Genomic DNA, 23,682 nt, shown 5'->3' with positions numbered 1-23,682 from the left:
ATATATTAATTTGTATCCTATTTGCTTTTCTATCTCTCATGTCCCTACTGAATTGAAAGCTCGATGAGGCAATGATTATGTTTTATTTGCCTTTATGTCTCTCTCCAAAAGGATTTGAAGAAGGATTCTAGTGCTGGATGGAGAATTATAGGAAGATGTGGTCCATAATCTCACAGAATGAGAAGGCGCACAAGGATTTTGAGCTGCAGAGTTGAAAGAAGTGTCCCCATGAAAGAGAGCATGACACAGATGAAGAACTGAAGTAGGATATGTTTCCCTCAGTTTTTTGCACAATATCCTGTATATAATGTGTGTGTTTGTCCTTTGTTGCCAAAGAAGACCACCTGTAAATAATAGATGGATGATGACTGATTGAAATGAAAGTTTCCTTGGGCGCACTGGTAGTATCATCTTCTGCTGATTGCACATTCTTATGAATCAAGATGAGTTCCACTTTGATGCCTATCAGGCAATTTCCTTCTTCCTTTTGCCACTCTGATTCTCATAAGTTCCCTCTTTCTTACTGAGGTTAGATGAGCTCAAACATTTCTTTAGAAGCACTTGCTTAACTTTTCTGGCAAGTTTTCAGAGAAGTCTTTTCACTTTCAGGTTCTCCCAGTTTCTGGGATCCTTCCTCTAGATAAGTCATGGTGTCCAGAAACTCAGGTTGCATTTACCCCCCCCCCCCCCACTTCCTCTAATAAGTTGCAGGAATATTCAGCCTCTCTAGAAAGTGCAAGTTTTCTGAGGTATATGGAGTAATGTGAATTGGGCTCAGTCAAGGAATGAGAGACCCCAAGCTCTGCCCCATCAGTGGTTTTATTGGCAGAGGAAGAGAGCAGCAAAGACGCTGATGTTATTCATTTATGTCAGAAATGCTGTCAGTTACCCTCTTAGCCAAATCCATTGATCCTTTCACTTTACCATCCTATAAGGAAGGAAGAACACACTAATAAATACTGAATTTTGAGTCATAGGACATGAGTTCAAATCCCAGTTCTGTTTCTTACTGTCTTTTCTCACCCTTAAAATGCAGAGTCTCTAAAATTCCTTCCAGTACTCTACTCCTGAGGCTCCTCCCTTCCTCTGATTGGAGGATGGAGATCTTTTCTCCCAGAACCTGCATTTCAGGAGGTCAACCATTTCTTTATTTCCCACTAGACTGTACTCTTCTGGACTCTTCTATCATACTCTCTACCCACCTTCCCACTTCCCACCACACACACACACACACACACACACACACATACACATACACACACACATATACACACACACACATATCTGGTTCTTTCTCTCCTTATCCCCACTCCTTTTCTGCTTTGTTCTGCATGTTGTCTTCTCCCATTAGACTGTATACTCCTTGAAGACAGGGGCTATTTCTTTGCCTCTCTTTGTAACCATAGCACTTTGCTTAGTGCCTGTCATATAGTAGGTGGTTAATAAATGTTTGTTGACTATGATCCAATTTGTCTAGGCTATTATAAAAATCATTAAAATATCTTTATAAAGCCAAGGGACAGCTCCTTGGAGCATTCTACTAGACAGCTCCTTTCAGGTTGACGTTGAACCATTATTGACTTCTTTTGGGGTCCAGTCATTTAACCAATCCATATACCTGTACCATTGTCTAGCTCCCATTTCTCCATAAGAATACATAACAATTTTTGTCAGATGCTTTGGAGGAATCTTGCCCAACTGTTTTGCAGTCATTGCTCTGATCTGATCTAGGCAGCCTATCAATAAAAGGAAATGAGGTTAGTCTGACTTGACTTGTTCGGATGCTTTGTGATCACTGATTCATCTTTTTGATGTTTCCTAACTAACTCTTTAATAATATATTCTAGAATTTGACTGGAATGGAAGTCAAGCTCACCAGCCAAAAATCTGTGGATTCCACTCTCTTGCCTTTTATGAACAGGGGCACAACATTCACTTTTCTGCAGTTCTGCACTGTCTTCCACAATCTTTCAAGAATCAAAGATATTACCTCAGCAATATACCTATTAGAAAACTATGGGAGCATATTTATTTAGGACTTGAGCTTTGAGTTTGTCAAGAACAACTAGGGAGTCTCTCCTTACTTCTCTATCTTATGTATTATTTACTCTCCATTAGCCTTTTTTTGGTTTTATCCCTTTTAGTTCCAAAATCATACTTCTTGATAAAGAAAACTGAAGCAAAGTCGGAGCTAAGTTGAGGTCTTCTCTTCACTGGCCATTATCATTAAACCTACTGTCTTATACAGCAGTCTAATTGGTTATTTTATCCTCTTTTTTCTCCCAATACTGCTTTTAAAAAATAATTTTTAAAATTGTTTTTATATTTCTTTCCAGTCTCAATGCACTCTGAACTTGAACTCTACTGGTTTGAGTATTACAGTACTAAATTAAGCTTTGTATTCATTTTCTATTGCTTTCCTTTTTTCCTTTCTTATATATCATTAAATATATAAATTGGTTAGTAATGTTGAGAGAAATGGTTATTTATCTTATATTCATAAGCAATTATTGAATTAGGACTAAAGTTTTACGCCCCCCCCAATTCCTCCTTCAGAAATCAGTCCCTATGGGCTATTAAGGTAGCCTTCCCAACCCATAAAACTTAGATCTGATCAAAAGGTAAAGAAATTCTATTTGAGGTGAATTTGGTGGGTTCTTGGTCCTTTGTGTTTCAGTCAGATAGGTCTGAATGGAAATGATTTTCACCTTTTGTCTCTTTGGGCTACACTGGAGTGGTCTGGGAAGAGGTAAGTCTCTTTGTCTAAAACAGTGATCAGAGTCACTGTTCAGGTCAGCTAGGGATAGGGCACTAGTCCTAGAGTTAGGAAGACCCAAGTTCAAATCTAGCCTCAGACACTAGTTCTGTGACCCTGGGCAAGTCACTTAACCCTGTTTGCCTCAGTTTCCTCATCTTTTAAATGAGCTGAAGAAGGAGTTGATAAACTAGTATCTTTGCCCCCCCCAAAAAAAACCAACAAAAAACAAAACCCAACCCAAATAGAGTCATGAAGAATCAGACACAGCCACAAACAACTGAATAAATAAATGAATAAGTAAACAATAGGACCTTGGAACCACAAGAGAATTTAGAGAGCACTTCATCCCAGTGTCTAACTTTTCACATGAGAAACCTGAGACTCAGAAGCCCTTTAGTGACTAATACTCATCTCAAAGCTTGCTGCAAAGGAATGGTTACGGAGGATGGAGTGGTATAGGTGAGGAATAGGAAGTAGGCATTCCTGAACTGTGAAGTACATGGAGGGGAGTAATGCGTTAAAAGACTGGAAAGATAGGATGGAGCAAGTTGTAAAGGACTTTAAATGCTCCTCCAAGTGATAGGAAACCATAGGAATTTATTGAGTGATGAGGAGATGAAATGGTCACAATGACTTTAAGAAAATCACTTTGACAATTATACGTAGGGTGGTTTGGACTGAGGAGAGACTTAAGGAAAGGAGCTCAAGTGGAAGCTATTGCAATAACCCAGGTGAAACGTAATAAGAGTATGAACTAGGGTAGTGCCTGTGTGAGTGGAGAGAAGGGCACATATCAGAAAGATGTCATAGCGAAAGAACTGAGAGTTGGCAACCAACTGGATATGTGAGATAAGCAAATGTAATCTGGCAGAAATGTTCAGGAAACTCGACAAATTGATCAATGTACTAATGCTGATTCAACTCAAGTCAAACTTTGTGCCAACTTTGTTGTTACTCAATAATCTGTAATTTTCTCTCAATTTGTCTTTGATATTTGCCTTTCAAGACATTGCATTTATTTCCCCTACCATAAAGACGAAAAAGGAATGAGAAGTATGTCCCCACTGAAATTTCCTATTTCTGTTTTGCCTTTTTCTTGTTTAACTAATTATCATAGTGATATTTTCAGGAATTTTATGTGCAGTTATTCATTGAATGAGCACCTTGGGTTGAAAACCATTTGTAGGTCGAGTGTGGGTTCTTTCCACTCTAATTGTTCCTAATGTTCTAAAATAAAGAATATAAATGACTGAACTTCTTTGTGACGATTGATTACTTGGCAGAATGAAACATAATTGGTCAAATACTCTAGACAAAATCCTATTCAAATGAGCCCCACAGGACATGGATAACTTTTTTGGGGGGTAGTGGATTTGGGGTCTGCTAACCATGTTGCAGGAGCTGAAGATGAAATAGATAATGCCGAGACTTTGTACTCTGCATTACCAAGTCAAATCAACGAATATTTATTAAGCACTTACTGTATGCTAGATATTGTACTTAGCACTGTGAAAAACAATACTCCGAATCCAAGAAGCAAAAGAGAGAAATATTATTTACATCTTCATCTTACTCCTTTTCCAAGCTTTATTAAGGACAAGGTTGGCTATTCTTAGCTATTTCTCCAAATGGGCATCCCCTTGTTATCCAGTTCTTTTCTGTCACCACAAGGGCTGCTATAAGTCTCTTTTTAGTCTAATGAATAACTTTCAAAGGTCCGGGATCACTGAATCATAAAATGTTGATGTTGTACAAAATTTAAGAGATTATCTTAAATCTGTGTTAAAGAACATAGTCTTTATAGACTGTCCAGAGCTGGAAATGACTTCAGGCCAGCTAGTCCAGGCTACCTCACTTTACAAGTGAAGGAAAGGAAACCTGAAGAAAGAGTAAGGCTTGTATGAAATAGCAGCTAGTTAGTGGCAAAGCCTGGTTTAGAAGTCAGTCCTTTTAACTTCACAAACAAGACCTCACTCTAGTGTCATGATAACTGCAAGGTAGGCATTATTATTTTTTAATTTACAAAAGAGAATGACTAACACACAGGTTAAGTCAAATGCTTTGCCTGATACGTCACAATATATCAGAAACACGACCAAGACTAGGACCTGGGTTTCTTGATTCCTAATTCAGTGTTTGTTTTCCTTATTTGAATTTTGTCTTTGGTTTTTGGTGCTCACAATTAGGGCAGGGAGGTTGTCATGGAATAGGGAATAGTCAAGAAAAACCATGGACTTGTTGTTTATCCTAAGTAAATGCTGGTTTCCCTACCATCATACTACTGCAGGAGGAATGTCATTCCATTTAATGAAGGGACCACATTTCTGGCAAGGAAAAAACCCATGTTTTTTGATGGGAAAAATTCAGAATACCTTTTTCATGAAAATTGCCAAAAATTACTAGATCATGGAAAAGCATTTAAGCTAATTCCATTTGTACAAAAAAAATCTGCAAATATGATGCATTACTTTCACAAATAAAAGACAATATGTTAATGATCATATCCACCAGCATTTTACAACCAGGCATTTATTAAGCTCTCATTATGTGCCAGATACTCTGCTAAAAAAAGTAAAAATTGTCCTTGTCCTCAAAAAGCTTATATTCTTATAGAGGAGACACATGAACACAAAATAGCACATAAAAGATAAATACAGATAGATGGGAAAAAAACCTTAGAGGGGAAAGTAGTAGAAACTGGGAGCCCTGGGAAAGACCTCCTGCTACAGGTAGGATTTCATCAGTCTTAAAGTTAGCCAGGGATTCTAGGAGGCTGAGCTCAGGACTTGGAGTTGCATACAATTTATTTCAGTGAAATGTTAACTTTTGAAATCCTTTTTAAATAATAATATAATTACTGGAGACTGTATTTTGGATTATATGACTTAAAATTTCCCGACTGGGGCAATTTGACTGCATAAAAGTAAAAGTGGCTCTCCAAAGCAGAAATATTGGCTAATGAGGAGTCAAGATTTGTGTTCAGTTTTGCCACCTACTTCTCAGAGATTTTTTAAAAAGTTGATTATCTTCCTGGAAAACTCAGTTTTCTTCAAAATGTCTACTGAGCAGTAGTCCTTAAGATATCTATATCCATGTATATATATATATACATATGTATATATATATATATACATACATACATATACACACATATACATATATATGTACACACATGCATACAAATACATACACATAAATATGTGTGCATATACATACCGACACACATACACACACATATAGCAATATATATTATATATTTGTTGTATATATTATGTCATATATATATATTATACATATATAATGGCTTTTCCAATCCTTTTCTCCTTTTCTCAACTGATGAAGTCAAGACCGGGCCAGTATTCTAAATAAATTTGAATTGAATTCTCTGGAATGTGAATTATTAGTACCATCTTCTGATGTAACATTGCCCTTTGACAATATTATTTTTTCAGACAATATTACAAATATTAGAAGATAGTTACTACTTGACCATATCTGATTCACCCTTGACATAGATTTCTCTAGAAACTTCAGAATAGCTAATGATCAGATTCTTATAAAGTTTAGCCTAAGATTACAGTTGAATTAGTACAGCCCGGGATTTCAGGCCAAATTCTAGGGATAACTTGTGAGAAGAAAGAAGCTACTACCAGGATCCAACATGGGTAGAAAGTGAACAACGCTAAACTTAATTCATTTTTCTTTTACTGACAAATTTACTTGACAATACAGCAGGGGAATTCCATTGGCTAGATTTCAGCAAGGTATTTGACAAAGTATCCTATGAGGTCTTCATTTCTAAGATGGAGAGAAAGATTCTGGATGATAGTGTAATAAGGTGAATTCAGATTTTATTGAATAGTTGTACCCAGTGGGTGGTGATTTATTGGTTTAGTGCCAACCAAGGCATCTGGGTGATACAGCAGATAGAGCACTGGGCCTGGAGTCAGGAAGCTCAAGTCTTTCCTCATATACTTTCTAGCTGTGTCTGGACAAGTTACTTAATTGTGGGCTGCCTCAGTTTCCTCTGCTGTATCATTAGGATAATAATAGCACCTACCGCCCAGGATTTTTGTGAAGATAAAATAAAATAACAATTGTAAAATGCTTAGTTATCAAATGACATGATATTTGTAAAGTGCTTAGCACAGTGCTTGGTACTTCATAAAATGGTTGTTTTTCCTATTCTGGAAGGAAATCTATATCAAAATACCAGAAGCATTCTGTCTTTTATCTTGTTCTGTTCAAAATATATATCTATATATTCTCTCTCTGTCTCTGTCTATCTGTCCGTCTGTCTGTCTGTCTGTCTCTCTCTCTCTCTCTCTCTCACACACACACACACCCCCTTTATATATCCTACATCCCTTAGATAAAAGCATAGATTATGTGCTTATTTTCAGATTCAAAGTTTTCAGTGACATGAATCTGTAATGGGTCACATTTGCCTAGCACTTTAAGATTTGTAAAGTATTTTACATACATAATCTCATTTAAATCCTCACAAGAACTCTAGGAAGTAGGTGCTATCATCATCCCTATTTAACAGAGGGGGAAACTGAGGCAGACATAGGTTAAATGATTTGGGTCGCATAGTTAATAAGTGTCTGAGGTGGAATTTGAACGTGGGTCTTCCTACTTAGCCTAGTACTGTCTGCGACATCATGAACAATGAGTTGAATATAATGAGGCAAAACTTAAAAGAAAAAAATGTGAAATCTTACAATTGGGTTACAAAAACAAAAATGAAAACAAAACCAAATTCTAAGCAGAAACGGGGAGCTTGTAACTCACTAATATTTTTGTAGAGTTAGGGGCTAGCTTTGTACATTCATAGAGAACCCTTGGGTGAGGAAACTCCTATCAATTCAGTCATCTTCTTTGCAATTCATAGAGTTAGAGAGGTGCCTAGGGCAAACTCAAATAGAAACCAGACCACTAAACCATATATAAGGATCCCTGGAGATCACATATTGACTTAGAAAATCACGTGTTCACATTATATGTGTTCTATGGGGTTTTTAATTATTTCATTAAATATTTTTCTATGTCATTTCAATCTGGTTTGGGCTGCACTCAGGGGTGCCATGATACAGCAAGTAGGCCTTGTGTTTGACATGTCTGGTCTAGAGTACTTAGAAGCTGTGACTCACCAAGGGTCACAGTCAGGATGTCACAGAGGTACGATCTGAACCTGCATCTCCAGGGCCCTGAGACCAGCTATCTATCCACTGTGCCATAGCTGCCTCTCAGCATCTATATTGTGTCTTAATGTTCTTCAAAGTGCTTTGCATAATGATCTCATCTGAGATTCATAAAAATTTCACGAGGTTAGAACTATTTTTATTCCCATTTTACATATGAGGAAACTGAGGCTATGATTAAATATCGGTTTATGTGGAAAGAACTTGGGGACTCTAATGGACTGAAAGCTCAATGTAAGAGTGATGTGGTAAGCCAAAAAACTTCTAACATAGTTTCAGATTGCACTGATAGAAATATGATCTCCAAAACAAAGGAAGAGAAGGGATATGGAAGGGTGATAGGATAGATGTATTCAGATGGAGGTAGAACCTATTTGAAGTATTGTATTCAGTGCTGGGTGAGTCATTTTAGGAAGGACATTAAACAAGGTGGGACAATGGGACAATTCGAGAGGAGAGTGACTGGGATGGTGAGGGGACTGAAATCCTTCCACAAGAAACAAACCAACCAACCAATCTTAGAATGTTCGATGTAGGGAAGAGGGTGTGTGTGTGTGTGTGTGTGTGTGTGTGTGTGTGTGTGTGTGTGTGTATGTAGACTGCAGCAGGGTATTAAGATATCTCAAGGGCTATCATGAACAAGAGGGATTAGACTCATTTATCTTGGCCCTAGAGGTCAAAATTAGAAACAATGGGAAAAAATTAAAGATAAGCAAGTTTTGGTTCAATATTAGAGAACAATAAAATGGAATTGACCAACTCTTGGGGCAGGGGAATGGAAAAGATTCCTCCTTTCACTGGAAATTTTCAGGTGCAGTTCAGTGGAAAGAATGCTGGATCTGAGGTCAGAGTCCTACATTCAAAAACTGCTTCTCATACTTGGACAAGTCAGGCAACCTTCTTAGGCCTCAGTTTCCTCATTTGTAAAATGACAGATGTTTCATTAAATAACCTCAGAGGTCCCTTACAACTCTAGATCTAGATTCCTAAGTCCCTTCAATTCTCTGAGCCTCAGTTTCCTCATTTGTAAAATGTGGGTGTTGGACAAGGTGGACTCTGAAGTTCTTTTGCATACCTGGTAAATGGTCACAAACTAGAACTAGAAAGGACCTCAGAGTCCATCCTGTCCAACACCCAAATTAGTGACTTTGCAAAGAGGTGGTTGATGCTTCAGTGATGGATTATACTAAACCATATCTGAGATATCTTCCAGCTTTGAGAGTTTATTGAGCTTATATTGAAGTTTTCAGGTAAATCAGCTAAGTGGAGCTGCAAAGAGGGAACCTTTTCTAAGTGCAAATGCTTCTTATATGTCTCTCCAGATAACAGCAAATGTTTGAAGGTTAGGACTCTGTGAAAGTCCTTTTATGTGGGGCCTCCCAAAACCTTTAGGTCATCTAGAGAAATTCTAAATTGTTTAGGAATTCTCATACACATCAATGGAATATTTTGAACATATTAACAAAGGACACACATAACTGATGTCAAAATGTTTCATTTCAGTTCCAGTTTTAAGTATATCAAAAGACTCTCTCCAAGAGAATGTAGATTCTCCAACAAGGTGAGACATTTTTGCAAGTGTCCATATTAAGTCAAAGGAGATACGGAAGAGGAAGGAAGCCAGATGCTTAAGAAGCGATTAATTGCTTATTGCTTCTGCTCAGTAGAACGCTGCTGGTTTTTCAAATCCTTTAATAGGCAGTTAATGCTAATACTGTGGGGTGGTAGTCACTTAACGTTAGTGATCTATGCAAAGAAAAACAAGATAGAAAGTAGGACCCTTAATTCCTAAAGACTTTAAAGTGTAATTTCACCCCAGCTCTCCTTGACTATCTGATCAACCTGACCATCTGAGGCTCCATTTCTTTGCTAATTCGTCCCCACAGAGTAGAAAGGCTTGTATGAGTCATCATCATAATGGCTGACATTTCTATGCCTCTTTAAGGTTTGTGCAGTATCCTTAGCTGACCCTCAGAGCATCCCTGTGAAGCCACCCTCATTTTTTATTTTATTTATCACTCCTATTTTACAGGTTGTAGGGATTATTGTGATTCTTGTAATAATAATAATAATAATAATAGAATAACTAGCATTTATAGGGTGCTTAAAGACTTACATAATGCTTTATGTACTCTATTTCATTTGATCTTCATGACAACCTTGTGAGTTAGGTGCTGTTATTATTTTTGTTTTACAGATGAGCATACTGAGGCACAGAGGAGTTAAATGATTCACGTTGGGTCACATAGCTACAAAGTACCTGAGGTGGAATTTGAATCCCAAGGCCAGAGTTGTATCCATTCTACACCATTGCTGGAAAATTGTTGGTCCCTGTACATGTGATTTGCAAATGAGGTGCCACAGGTGGCAACAGTTCCGGCAAACAGTCAAAGTAGTCTTATGGACTCAGTTTTAGAAGTGTATACAGCCTCCTACTTATGCCTTCCTCCTATGTGTGTGTGTGTGTGTGTGTGTGTGTGTGTGTGTGTATACATTTCAGTTGTCTAGTTGTCTTTCAGTTGTGTCCAACTCTTTGTGACCTGATTTGGGGTTTCTCTGGCAAAGATACTGGAGTGATTTGCCATTTCCTTCTCCAGCTTATTTTTACAGATGAGGAAACTGAGGCAAGCAGAGTTAAGTGACTTGCTCACACAGCCAGCAAGTGTCTGAGGCTGGATTTAAATTCATGAAGATGAGTTGTCCTGATTCCAAGCCCAGTGCTCTAATCACTCAGCCACCTAGCTGCCCCATATGTGTGCACACATATGTAATGTGCACACACTCATGTACATATATCTACATGAACATAGCACAAGGTACATGTGGTTACACACATGGTTATACACACATATGTTTACACATGCATATGTATATGTACTATACATGTACATGTACATGTGTGGGCATATACACAGTAAGTCCCTAGTTTTCAAAACTATTTCTTCAAATTTCTTGATCCACAAAAAGGTTTCGCTGTTTTTCAAACAGTTGTGCCAGTCTTGTAACCACCAGAAGCAAGTTCTACCCATCTAACATGCTATACCTTTGGCCAGTCACTCTACTATTCTGACTTTGGAATGTCATCTATGTGAACAAATTCTCCATCTTCCAATGATTTCACTAGTGTGGGCAGTCCCTCCACTAATGCAGATTGCCTCAGTAGATGGTTTCATGAATCATTATGGACAAAAAAAAGATCATGAACTAGTTGCCTGTCTTCAGGTGAGCTTCCTTTTTAGTGAGGTAATAGAAAGGCTGCTAGGCTTGGGGTCAGGAGAGCTGGGTTTGAATCCTGTTTTTGACACTAAGAACCATAGCATTTAGAGCTGGAAAGGACCTTGGACAAACTAGTACAAACTCCTCAATGGTTTATCAATTTGAAGCGGGAAGGGACTTTAGAGATAATCTATTCCCACCTCCCTCATTTTACAAATGACAAAACTGAAGCTCAAAGAGACCATCATCATAAGACCATAGATTCAGAGCTGGAAGGGACATTAGAAGTCCCTGAGTCTAGCCTCCAGATTTTACAGATGAGCAGATGGAAGGTGAGAAAGGTTAAGTGATTTACCCAAGTCAATCAATAAACATTTATTAAACACTTACTATTTGCCAGGCACTATGCCAAGAGATGGAGGTACAAAGAAAGAAAACAAATTACCTGCTTTCAAGGGGATTGCATTTTACTAAGGGAGATAATATGCAAAAAGTGGATGTTCAAGACATGTATGGTATACATGGAGGATATTTTCTAAGGGAAGGTACCAGCAGTAGAAAGGACTAGGAAAACATGTCTTCGTACAGGAGGTGGGATCTAGTCTATCTTAAAGGATGTCATATAAACTAAGAGACAGAATTAAAGAAGGAGAGCTTTCTAACCATAGGGGACAGCCAGCCAATGAGAAGGCACTAACGTGGAGGGAAGGAGAGTAGCACCTGTAGGTGGCACAACAGATAGGACCTGGAGTCAGGAAGGCCTGCATTCAAAATCAGCCTCAGACACTTATTAGCTATATGACCCTGGGCAAGTCACTTAACTCTGTTTGCCTCAGTTTTCTCATCTGCAAAATGAGCTAGAGAAGGAGATGCCAACCCATTCCAGTATCTTTGACAAGAAAATCCCAAATGTGATCGTGGAGAATTGAACACAATTGAAAAACAGTAATAAATGTAAGGAACAGCTAGAAGGTCAGTATTGTAGAGTATGAGGAGGGGCACAAAGTATAAAAAGACTGGAAAAGGAAGAAGAGCCCAAATTGTGAAGGGTCTTAAATGCTAAATTGACGATTTTATATGTGGTCTTGGAGGTGTTAGGGAGCCATTTTGAGTTTATTGAATAGGGTCAGGGAAGAGAGGAAGGGTAGCAAAATCAGAACTGCCCTTTAAGAAAATCACAGGTCAAGTAACTTTCTAAAATTCCCAGGGCAGTATTCACCCTTCCTTCCTCAGGGTAGCTGTGAAGAAAGCACCTTATAAGCCTTACCATCCTATAGAAATAGGTTTCATTCTGAGGTTATTCGTCAGATGACAACCAACTTTGTTGGGTCTAATCTAGAAGCCTGTTCCTCTGAGTACATTTGGGGTTCTTAATCTGGGATTCATGAATTTGGTTAAAAGATATTTTAACTACTGTATTTCTTCTGTAATCTTATGTATTTTATTTTATGAAATTACAATTATACTTTTGGAAATTTTTACCCAACTGCCAGAAGCGTCCATGACACAAGGAAGGTCAAGAAGAGATGCTTTAGAAGGTTCAAGGTCACACTCGGAAGAGGGAAGAGGTCTTTACTAGATGTAAAGAATTCTGTGGATATCAAATCAAGTGAGTGAGTTGGGGGACAGGTTAGAGGTGGAAGAGGGGTGCTGGGGAGTTGGTAAGAAGCTGAGAGAATAAAGGGAAATGACTCTAAAGAGATCACATAACATGGATGCCCTTCTCTGGAAGTGTTCTGGCTTGTCAATGTTATTCCTAAAATGTAGCACAGTACTCCAGGCATAGTCTGATCAGAATTGTTGTTATTTGTCCTTAGAAGAGGACTGTGGCATCATGAGGTGATGTCTTGACTCATTTATGAATGGACTTTAAATGAGGCAGAATTGCACCAAGTTGTCAGTCTCAGTCTCTTTTCTAGAGCATTCAAAGTCCAAGGCAAGACAAAAATCGAGATAACTGCTGATGACCCAGGATGCAGTGGGTGACCTTGGTGTCTTCAATGTCGGACCAAGTTTTGAGTGCTCCATAGCACCTGCTTCAGCTACCTTCATGGTCATTGGAATAAATTGTTTTTGTCCTCCCATTTCACCAGGGAAAGTCTTCACATTCCTGAGGTAGACATCTGCCTTAACTTACCTACTGATTTGAGACCTGCTGGTTACCCTCACCCTGGTTTAGTTCGTCTGGGGAGATGGTTTAGTGGGGTATGACTGCTATGTATACTGCAGCTTTTTGGAGCCATAGATGAGAGTTGAGTCTTGGATAGACACCAAAGGTGGATCCGGGGCCCTGAAAACGGCTCAGCAACCCTCCTACCACAGGTGTTTGTCCTTGAACACTCCATACACCCCAAGCATGGTAGGATTATCACCTCCCTAGTATTGGTACTAAACCTCTCAATCATCAGTCTGATATAGGCTCAATATCGGTCTGAGATAGGCTTCTGCCCTGCAGTCTCTATCCTTCTTCTCTCTTTTGTGTGACTCAGCTCCATGTCCCTCAGATAGATTCAGGCCCAGTCTCAGGTTCAGAGTAGATGGTAGGTAGTTCTTCAGTAGGAGATTGCATCAAGGCTGAGTTCTCTTAGTACAGGAAACTCTTTGTCCCTGTCCTAAAGTTTTAAAAGTCATTTGACATTTATTAATTACACGCCTTCTGGGAGCAGTGCACACAAAAGGGTGGGGAGAATGCAAAGTTTAGAGATGCCATGCTCCCTGCCCTCATGGAGCTCATGGTCTAAGAAGTAGATCCTGGGGTCTACACAGCCTAGCACTGAATCTGAGGGGGGAATGGTATCTCCTACCAGGTTCTGCCACTCCTGCTTGTACCCTGTCCTAGTAGCTTTTCTGCCCTTTCTACATCTTTTATAGGTTGGAGTTCTTAACCTGGGGTCCATGGATCCCTAAGAAGCAAGTCAATAGATTTCAAGAGGTGATATTTAGGTGGGAAAAATGCATCTTTATATTTACTAAACTTTGAGTTAATTTCTAGTCATATGTATTTTATTTTATTCATTTAAAAACATTATTCTGAGAAGAGTCCATAGGCTTTACCAGACTGCCAAGGGGGTTCATGACACAAGAAAGTTTAAGGATTCCTGATTTAGATGATCTTGGCCAAAAGATGTTGGGAGTGGAGTGTTGAGGATAAAGGGAGGGCTCTGAGTGCCAAATTCTCTCAGTATGACTGCTCGCCTGGCCCACAGTCTGTACAACTCCTCTTTGTTCCCATACAGAATGAAAATGTTGCCAGTTTCAGGTCCAACTGAGCAGCTCCTAGTGCCTCTTTGCGTCAGTTATTTGTGGAAAAGGAAATACATAATTTAGGAGAATGGTAGTGGTGGTTCATTAGGCAAGTCAGGAAAACAAAATATTTTTTAAATGGGAGGTGAATATAATGGGGGGTGGGGAGGAGGACCTGCACATGCACCAAACCACCCTTACATATATTACACAAACTTTTTTTAAAAAACCATCTCAACATATATTTTCACTTGTGCAAGCAAATTCTTTAAGCACTCGTAGTGAGGGTGAAACTTTTATGAGAGGTTAGTTGATACATGGTTGGGGAAGGGAAGGCAAAGAAGCATAATTTCATCTGTAATAGGCACAAAATGTTCTTCGGTGATGACTAATTATTTGTTATCTAGTTCTGAATAAATAATGAGTATCTTTCAGCACTACCTACTGGAACCAGCTCCAGACTGGGAAAAGGACTAGACTCTTGGCTTCACTCCTCACCTGTTGTGTTGCCTGAAGCAAATAATTTTATCCTTCAGTGCCTACACTTCGTATGTAAAATAGAGATGAGGTTTGCAATAAGATCAAGTTTTCCAGGTCAGATTGGAAATTTGAGGATCTGGGGGAAAGAGAATTTGGAAACACTGGGTCAGAGGGTACATATCTAGGCCCATAGCTGGGTGCTATTTTATATGAACCAATCCAGCGCAGTGCAGATAGAAGCAAAGCTTCTTTGTATTCCTTTTCAGATATTCTTAGGCTGATTGGGCATTGAATTCATTTAGTTTTCATTCCTTTATTCAAAAGGCAATTTGTTGAATGTCAACTTGTTCCCAATTTTTATCAAGGCCTTAGAGATTTTTTTAAAGGTTCTTAGAAGGTACATGCAAATGGATTAGGGGTGGAGGCTGCCTGCACAGTTTCAGATCAAAGAAGTTAATATTATTTCTTTGATATTATCAAGGCATCAACCAGAAAGCTTGCTTTCCATTTGCTATTTAAGTATTTGAGCTGTTTTATGTAATTTCTAAATAAGAGAATTTAGGACAGACATCTATAAATGGTGTTCATAAGGAATGGCAAAGACAGTCTCTAGAGAAATGAATTTTCTAAAACAAAAGTTATTCCTGGTTGGGTTTTAGGGGTGTATCAGCCTCTTACAAAAGTCCCACCAGAGTCCAAGGTCTCCAATATTAAGAAGTCATCTAGAAATATGCCAACAGCTCAGTAGGCCAGAATCAACATCTAAATAAAACCTGGATATTTTCATGCCTCAGCGAAATCTACGCCAAGTTGCTCTGTGGACAATCTTATCCCATAGAGAATGCTGGAATTTTAAGAAGTGGTGTACCTCACTTGTTAGTACCACACTGAAGAAGAGTTCAAGGTGAGACAGAAAAAGAGACATACATACACATGTGTATGTATGTGTATGTATACATGCTTACATGTATGCATATATATGTCAGAAATCTTTAATTCTGTTCTAACTAACTGTCTTCCCCAACCTCAGTCTTGTCCTCTTTTGTAATTACTGTTATATAGAAGAAAGGTCAGAAAATAATATCTTCCTTTGGTGGGCCTAAGAATGAGCTCCATGTTGGTAGGATTCTGATGCTAATTTTTGTAAGAATTTCACTTTCCCAAAATCCTATTTGGATTTCCATTCATGATGTGGCTAGCTTCCTCTCTAACATGTGATTTGACTCGTGGAGTTCTTTCTGGGAATTCTAAGGAGACAGAGAGATGCTCAGGGAGGCAGAGACTGGGAGCTGTAACAAGTTAGGAAAACAAGGGCCTTAGTGGTGGTAGTGAGGAGGGTGTAGAGTTTGAATTGAATGATCCTACAGTTGGGGATTTTTGTTTGCTTATTAGTAATTATACCAGTGATAACCCCTCCAGTAAATATCCCATTGAGGTAAACACATTATTGTACCATTATATCTCCAGGTGTTTCAGCAAAGACAGTTGAATAATTACAGTGGCTGTGTCAGGAAAAGAGAAAACAGGCAAGACTTCAGATTAGAGTGAATAGCAAGTAAGTGCTGTGACAGCATCTTTTGGCAGGGAGACAGTTAGTGAAGGTGCAAATTGCAGAGGCCACCCACGTTGGGCCTGGAAGAGCTGGTACAATATGGCCCAGGAGCCTGGGAGAGGAAGGAGTGGAAGGGTGAAAGTGTATGGCAGCAACCTACAGTTGTGATTTAAAGAAAGCCATTGGAATGACAGGAAAATCTCACTAATTCATTCTCCATTGATTTATCATTTGGGTAATCCAGACAATCACTGGGCTCTGCTTTATCTTTGTTCTCCTATAAAGAAAAGACTTGCTAAGCCAATGAATAGTGCGAACAATATTACGCAGAGAATCTTCAGAATTATGGAAGACATTTTAAAAGATACCTTAGTTCAAGTTCAATTTCATTCAATTCAACAAATATCTGTGAAGTAGAAATTATGAGCCAGGCAAAAGAAGGTGAAAATGTGTAAACAGAATTGCATTGAAATGGAAATGTTAGAAGGAAAAGAAAAAGGAGACAGCCTTTTAACACCGAGGACATGGTCACAAGTATATAATTTAGCATTTGGAGTTTAATTTTAATGAGCGGATATGTAAATGAATTTCCTTGATGTTGGTATTTGTGGGGTGTAGCATTATTTCTTCTAAGCTCTGACGATACACAGACAAAAAAGAAATAGCTCCTGCATTCAAACAGTTTATAGTCTCCTGGTTCTAAGTACTTAGGATCAAAGATTTAAGACTGGCAGGGATCTCAAAGATTAAGAAGTCTGTGACTTATAAAAAGAGACATAATTTCTGGGTAATTAATCATTTCACTAATCATGCTAGCAGATAATTAATAAAAGGGGTCAGTGACACTCTCAAATGCCAAAAGACCCCTCATGGAACCCACTCAGTGCTTATATACCCTTGGAAGAGTGATTGTTTCTGAGGGTTGCCATCAACTTTGATTGGTTAACAATTAATGAGAAGATGAATGTTGTAATGAGAGATGGACCTATTCAAATGACTTGACTCCCAGACCACCCCCAGTCTCAGGCAATTTAGACAAAGAATCTGTCTCTTTCTTGGATCCTGCTAAGTAGAACACAATGGACTGGACTTCCTCGCAGATTAAATTCTTTGTAAAGTTCTCTAGTTGGATGGGGTAATAATTCCAAGATTTCACCTCATCATCCACCTTGCCCTTTAGAGAACTAAGCTTTGACCTAATCTCCAAATGAGTAAGGGAAAAAATCCTGGACCTCCTCAATATTAATAGTTGGTTACTTAATGATCATTTCTCTTAAGTCCATTTTACACAAAAGAAAGTTGAGATTCAGAAGAATGATTAGCCCAAGGTCACACATCTAGTAGCAGGATTTGAATCAAGTTCTCCAACTCTACAATCAGTATTCTTTCTATGGCTCCATGCTACCTCTCTTCTTTAGAAGCGCTCTATGACTAAAATGACAAAATTTTGTACAGCTCCGTTGCAAATCACTGCTGTTTGTTCATTGCAGAAATCCAATAAAGGCCTTTACTGGGCAACACTTTGATAGCTTGGTACTCATTACTCTTATGTACTTGAAAATAATAGAACCACATTCCTTTAAAAAGATGGTTGTTGGTTGTCCTTGGTTCTCTGAAGAGGACCACAATGACATCATTGTGTTAGAGTCAAGTTGTAGTGATGTGTCCACCCATGCCTTATCAGACCCATATGAGCTCAGAATGCTCTACTACAAGTGGGGCACAAGTAGTCCATGTGAACATTTAGGGTGGATTCTCTCAATTTGTGAATCTTGCATTTCTTTTGAGCTACTTAAATTCTGCTTTGGTTCTTCTTTGATAAGGGCACACCATACTGGGCAGTCCTGTGCTAGCATCTCCCATGTCATACAATCAGTTCCAAAGTTCTTAAGAGAGACCTTGAGAGTGTCCTTGTATCACTTCTTCTGATCACCATGTGAGTACTTGCCTTATGTCAGTTCTCCATAAAATAGTCTTTTATGCAAGCCTATGTTTGACCTTCAATCAACATGGCCAGCCCATCGGACTTAGACTCTCTGCAGTAGAGTTTGAATGCTTGGCAGTTTCGATCGAGAATGAACCTCAGAGTCTGGTGCCTTATCCTCCCTGATGGTCTTCAGAATCTTTCTGAGACAATTCAAATGTAAATGATTCAGTTTCCCATCTCCCTTCCAATTTTTCTGAGTGAGTGAAGTTCGGCTGTATTGGACACCCTAGCCAGTAATGCCTCAGGCACAAGTATGAAATAGAATTCCAGTCTCAGAACATCTTAGAAGAAGCAAAGTTCTGTTATAAGGAAGTTTAATGGAGCTTGTCATTGAAATATCAGCGCAGTATGTCCTAGAAGGAGCATTTGCTTGTAAGTCTGGACATTTGAATTCCTAGAGTCTTCACGAAGGGAGCAATATGCTTTCTTGTAGTCTGGAAAAACCTTTGATATCTTATGAACTTCACCTTCTCTGTCTTATAGGCTCTTTCCTGTGCCCTTTCCTTCTGCCTGATCTTTTTCTCCCTTTTGCTATGAAACTTCTTTCGAATTTATACTTGGAGCCTTCTAGACCAGAAGCTCCAGCTGTCATGACTGATTAATATATTCTTAACTAATCCCTTTAGCCAACAAAACCAATGAGACCCTCCTGAGCAGGACCCATGGGTGAACTATAGCCAAGTTGAACAGGCTATCAAAGATTTGACTGTTAAATTTTCAAGGTGAAAATTTCATTTTCATATTCATTCATACCTCGGAAAGCAAAATAAACAAATGTTACAAATCAGCGCTTCATTTATTGTATTGTTGCTTATTTAGACTTGAGAAAGTGATGGAGAAAATGTTAACACAAATTGAACCTAAATCTAAAAGTATATCACATATACATTCCCTTTTCTCAGAGAGTCAGTTGTTAAACATTTACCAGCCTATCCTCAGTAGGGCCCCTTCTCATCCTGTAAGACACCAGAGCCTGCTTAGAGCCTGTAGTGATGATGATCTGAAGCCAACAAACTGCCTTGAAGTATGGATTCAGAAATCCTAGACCATCATGAATTTTTGACTGTCATGGCTTATGGACCATCATGTCTTTGGCTTTCCTTTTCCTACTCTATCCTTGTCTTGTTTTGGAGATCTTAGTCCCTGCCCTATGATGAGGAGTTGTGGGCTTCCTTAATTCAGAGGTGGCAGTCAGTTATGATCAAACATTTATTACAGGCCAGTATTGCCCTTTAGTACTATCTCCTCCCACTGGTTGTCTTCCTCCTTCAGTGTATCCAGTTAAATTTAATGGTGTTCTCTTTTGATAAAATACTCCAAATATAAGGGTCTATTACTTGCAGTATATACTGATCTCTCTCTTTTTCTTTCTTTCTCTTCTCTCTCTTCTCTTAGTTTTCTGATTTCTATAATGGAGGTGAACTACAATGATAAATTTATTAGTTTTAGATGCTCAGTTGGTACCCGGTAAGCAGGACCAATCAGTTTGTCTTTCAGCTTCCAAAATTCTAAGATTTGGTGACGCATCATTCATGGATGTTGTTATTTATTATTTAAGCAGTGACATTTTTAAAAAAAAATTTATATTTATTTAAAAAATATTTTGCAATAGCATGTAAAATTTTTAAAAATTCATTTTTTAATATTTTAAATTTCATATTCTCTCCCTACCCATTGAGAAGGTGAGCAATATGATAGCAATTATACATGTGAAGTCATGCAAAATATATTTCCATGTTAGTCATGTTGCAAAAGAGAACACATGCAAAAAAAAACAAGAAAAAAGAAAGAAATTTAAAAAAAATATGCTTTAATCTGCACTCAGAGTTCATCAGTTTTCTCTCTGGAAATGGATAGAATTTTTTATAAGTCCTTCAGAATTGTCTTGGATCATTGCATTGATCAGAATAAGTAAGTCACAGTTACTCTTACAAAATTGTTCATGTACTATGTTCTCCTGGTACTGCTGTCTACACTCTGCATAAGTTCAAATAAGTCTTCTTGGGTTTTTATGAAACCATCCTGTCCATCATTTCTGCTTTTAAAATAACAATAATAATAATAACTAACATTTATGTGGAGACCCTATGTGCCACATACCATTCCAGGATCTCCACAATTACTCATTCACTTGATCCTCATAGTAACTCCAGGAGGCAAGTGCTGTCACTATCCTAATCTTAAAGATGGGGAAACTGAGGCAAACAGGGTTAAATGACTTGTCCAGTTTCTCACTGCTGGTAAGTGTCTAAGGTTAGATTTGAACTCTGGGCCACCTGACTCCATGGAGTCCCTGCTCCCTATCCACTACACTTCTCAGAATGAAGGCTAACACATCTCCCCTTCTTCCAAAATACACAGTTCAGCCACTCCAAGGTAACAGTCATTCACATACTAGTCTGGAAGTTCTTTCTCCCTATCTACATCTGCTTGGCAGAGAGAGGGGGGAAGGAGACGGTGCCCTCAGGAGATCCTTGCCCCATGCTGATCATACTGGAATGTCTGATGTGGGTGCTTCTGACTGTTCCATAGAAAACGATGAGGACATTTGGAGGCTCAGTATAAAGCTACCAGTGCGAGTGGCCTCCTGTCATCCCTCAAACCCTTGTGTTGGAGGGGGCTGGGACTCAGAAGGAAAGGCCTGTCTTAGAAGGCCAAATGCCTGGTCTCCCTCAGATGCCTTTAGCAGTCACTCTCAGTTGGAAGCACACAGACCCTGAGCTCAGGATGAGAGTGTCTAGCATGCCTAAGGCTGCTTATCATTTCTTATATAGCACAACAGTATTCCATCACAATCATATACCAACATGTTCAACCATTGTCCAACTGATGGGCTTCCTTCCATCTCCAATTCTTTGCCACAACAAAAGAACTACTGTAAATATTTTTGTACTGATAGATCCAGATCCCTTTTCTTTAATCTCTTTGGGTTACAGACCTAGTAGCAGTATTGCTGAGTTAAAGGGCAATCAGAGTTTTATAGCCCTTTGGGCATAGTCCTAAATTATTCTCCAGAATGACTGGACTAGTTCACAACTCCACCAACAGTGCATTAGTGTAATAATTTTTCTACAACCCCACCAGCATTTGCCATTTTTCTTTTCCATCATGTTAGTCAATCTGATAGATGTGAGGTAGTCTCTCAGAGTTGTTTTGATTTGTATATCTCTAATCATTAGTGATTTAGAGCATTTTTATGTAACCACTGGTAGCTTTTTTTCTTCTGAAAACTTCCTGATCATATCCTTTGACCGTTTACCAATTTAAGAATGGCTCATATTTTTATTAATTTGGCTCAATTTTCTATATATCTGAGAATTAAAAATTCTATATGTAGAATTCTCTATATATTTATCAGAGAAATCTGATGTCAAACTTCCCCCCTCAGTTTCTTGTTTTCCTTCAAATTTTTGGCTGCATTAGTTATGTTTGTATGAAAACTTTTTAATTTCATATAGCTAAAATTATTCAGTTTACTTCCTGTGATCTTCTCTGTCTCTTGTTTGGTCATAAACTCTTCCTATATCAGTGGCATTTCTTACCCAGATTTACTTGCAACAGCCAGCTCTTGATATTTGCACTAATGGAGGGACAAAGTATTGAAACAAACATTAAGAAAGACACACTTTGATATCTGTGGGCTCATTTCTGACTCATCCCTACTCTCTTCCAGGGGCTAGGATATAAAATAAGCTGCAGAAGAAAGAAGTTTTGTCTCTATTTTCTGTTTGAAAATGGATAGCACCAGGAAAAAATGGATAGAATTCTAATTTTGCGTCAGAAGGAAACTGAGACTCAGAGAATCATATGTTTTGAGCTGAAAGGAACTTCAGAGGTAATCTAATTCAATTTCTTCATTTTACATGGGAATATTCTGAGTCTCAGAGAAGTTAAGTGATTTACTGGAGGCCATGCAGGTAGCAATTTGCTCAGTCACATAGCTACAAAGTGTCTGAAGTGGGAATTGAATTCAGGAACTTCCTGACCATTTAGCACAATTGAGGACTTTAATATCTAGTTGAACTCTTTCATTTTAATATTGATAGTTAATACATAGAACTGGAAGAGACTCAGAGGCCATAGCATCTTAAAAAATATTCTGAATTTGTCAAATACTAAAATGGGCATTCATGTAACAGAAAATAGGATTGTATATGAACTTGTAAGTCTTCTATTATGAATAATTTGTTTTTCTTTTAAAGTAATAAATTGAATCTATAGATTTCAAAATTGTCCTGCTTGTTCGTATTTTTTTTTCTACTCCTCCTTCTGGTCCTCTAGATGCAAATCAGAACTTTTTATGCTTGACCAACCTTGGATAGCACAAAAGAAAAGTTTAGGATAGTTGATTCTGAAGCAAGAATGCCTCCAAACTTAGTGAATGAGCCTGACTTCATTGAGTCCCATGATGGAGAGTCCATGGAAGAATAGGTGTTATGGAAGTAGCTTTGCTATTCCTGAAAGTGCCCACCTCGCTGGACATTGTATAATAATAGAGACTACAGAATTGTTGCAATGAATCAGGGAGGAGAAGGACAGACCTCCATCAGAGATGACAGAATCTAAGCTAGTAGGTTTCGGAGACTGGATGCCTCTAAAGTTTAGTTTAGAGTTTAAATCCAGTTCTGAGTGGGTGGAGCACTGGAATCCATCCTCTTCAGACTCACTCCCAGTCCTATAGTGGCAGGGTCATGTCAAATGTCTGGCTCCCTTTTTGTAAACTTAGATTTTAGTATCTTTGTCTCTTAGATATTTATTTCAATTATTGATACTTTAAAAAGTAGTTTTTTTCAAAACTTTTTGCTTATATATCTTACTCATTCAGGCCATTGACTGTTTTTAGCTTTATAACTCTTAAATTTTCATTTTAGAGCACACTGTCTTTCTGTTATTTTTTTCTTTTGGCTCAAAGAATCATGGGATTTTTCCGTCCCATACATGGAAAGAGTGGAGTAGTATTATTGCTAGACAGCCGGACTTAGAGTCATAAAGACCTGCATTCAAGTCCCACCACTTGATTACTTGTGTAACCCTGGGCAAATCACTTAATCCTTCAGGATTCCAGGAAATTCTAAACTACAGGGCAGTTGTACATCTGCTTTGGTGGAGGCAAGTGTGTCCTTAGATGTTCCCTGTGCTTAAGAAATCACAGCTCTGAATTCCCATCCCACCTCCACCCCCTACCCCTTATGTCCTATTCATGGTAGGCAGCACGGGTACGGTGGAAAGACGGCTTGAGGAG

At 38.5% G+C, this 23,682-nt stretch overlaps 1 long non-coding RNA gene across 1 annotated transcript in view; it reads left to right on the top strand.

Annotated features, from left to right (window-relative positions):
* The window catches only part of LOC140526597 (uncharacterized), a 30,760-nt gene extending 29,301 nt beyond the window's left edge, over positions 1-1,459 (top strand). Inside the window, exon 3 of the long non-coding RNA XR_011974439.1 lies at positions 112-1,459. This is a non-coding gene — a long non-coding RNA (uncharacterized lncRNA). The remainder of the gene's footprint in view (positions 1-111) is intronic.
* Positions 1,460-23,682: the final 22,223 nt, after the last annotated feature.

Source organism: Notamacropus eugenii, chromosome 2 (genome assembly GCF_028372415.1).
Source record: "Notamacropus eugenii isolate mMacEug1 chromosome 2, mMacEug1.pri_v2, whole genome shotgun sequence".
Classification (NCBI taxonomy): Eukaryota; Metazoa; Chordata; class Mammalia; order Diprotodontia; family Macropodidae; genus Notamacropus; species Notamacropus eugenii.
Note: the sequence above shows the minus strand (reverse complement) of the source record. Positions and strands in the feature narration are given on the sequence as shown.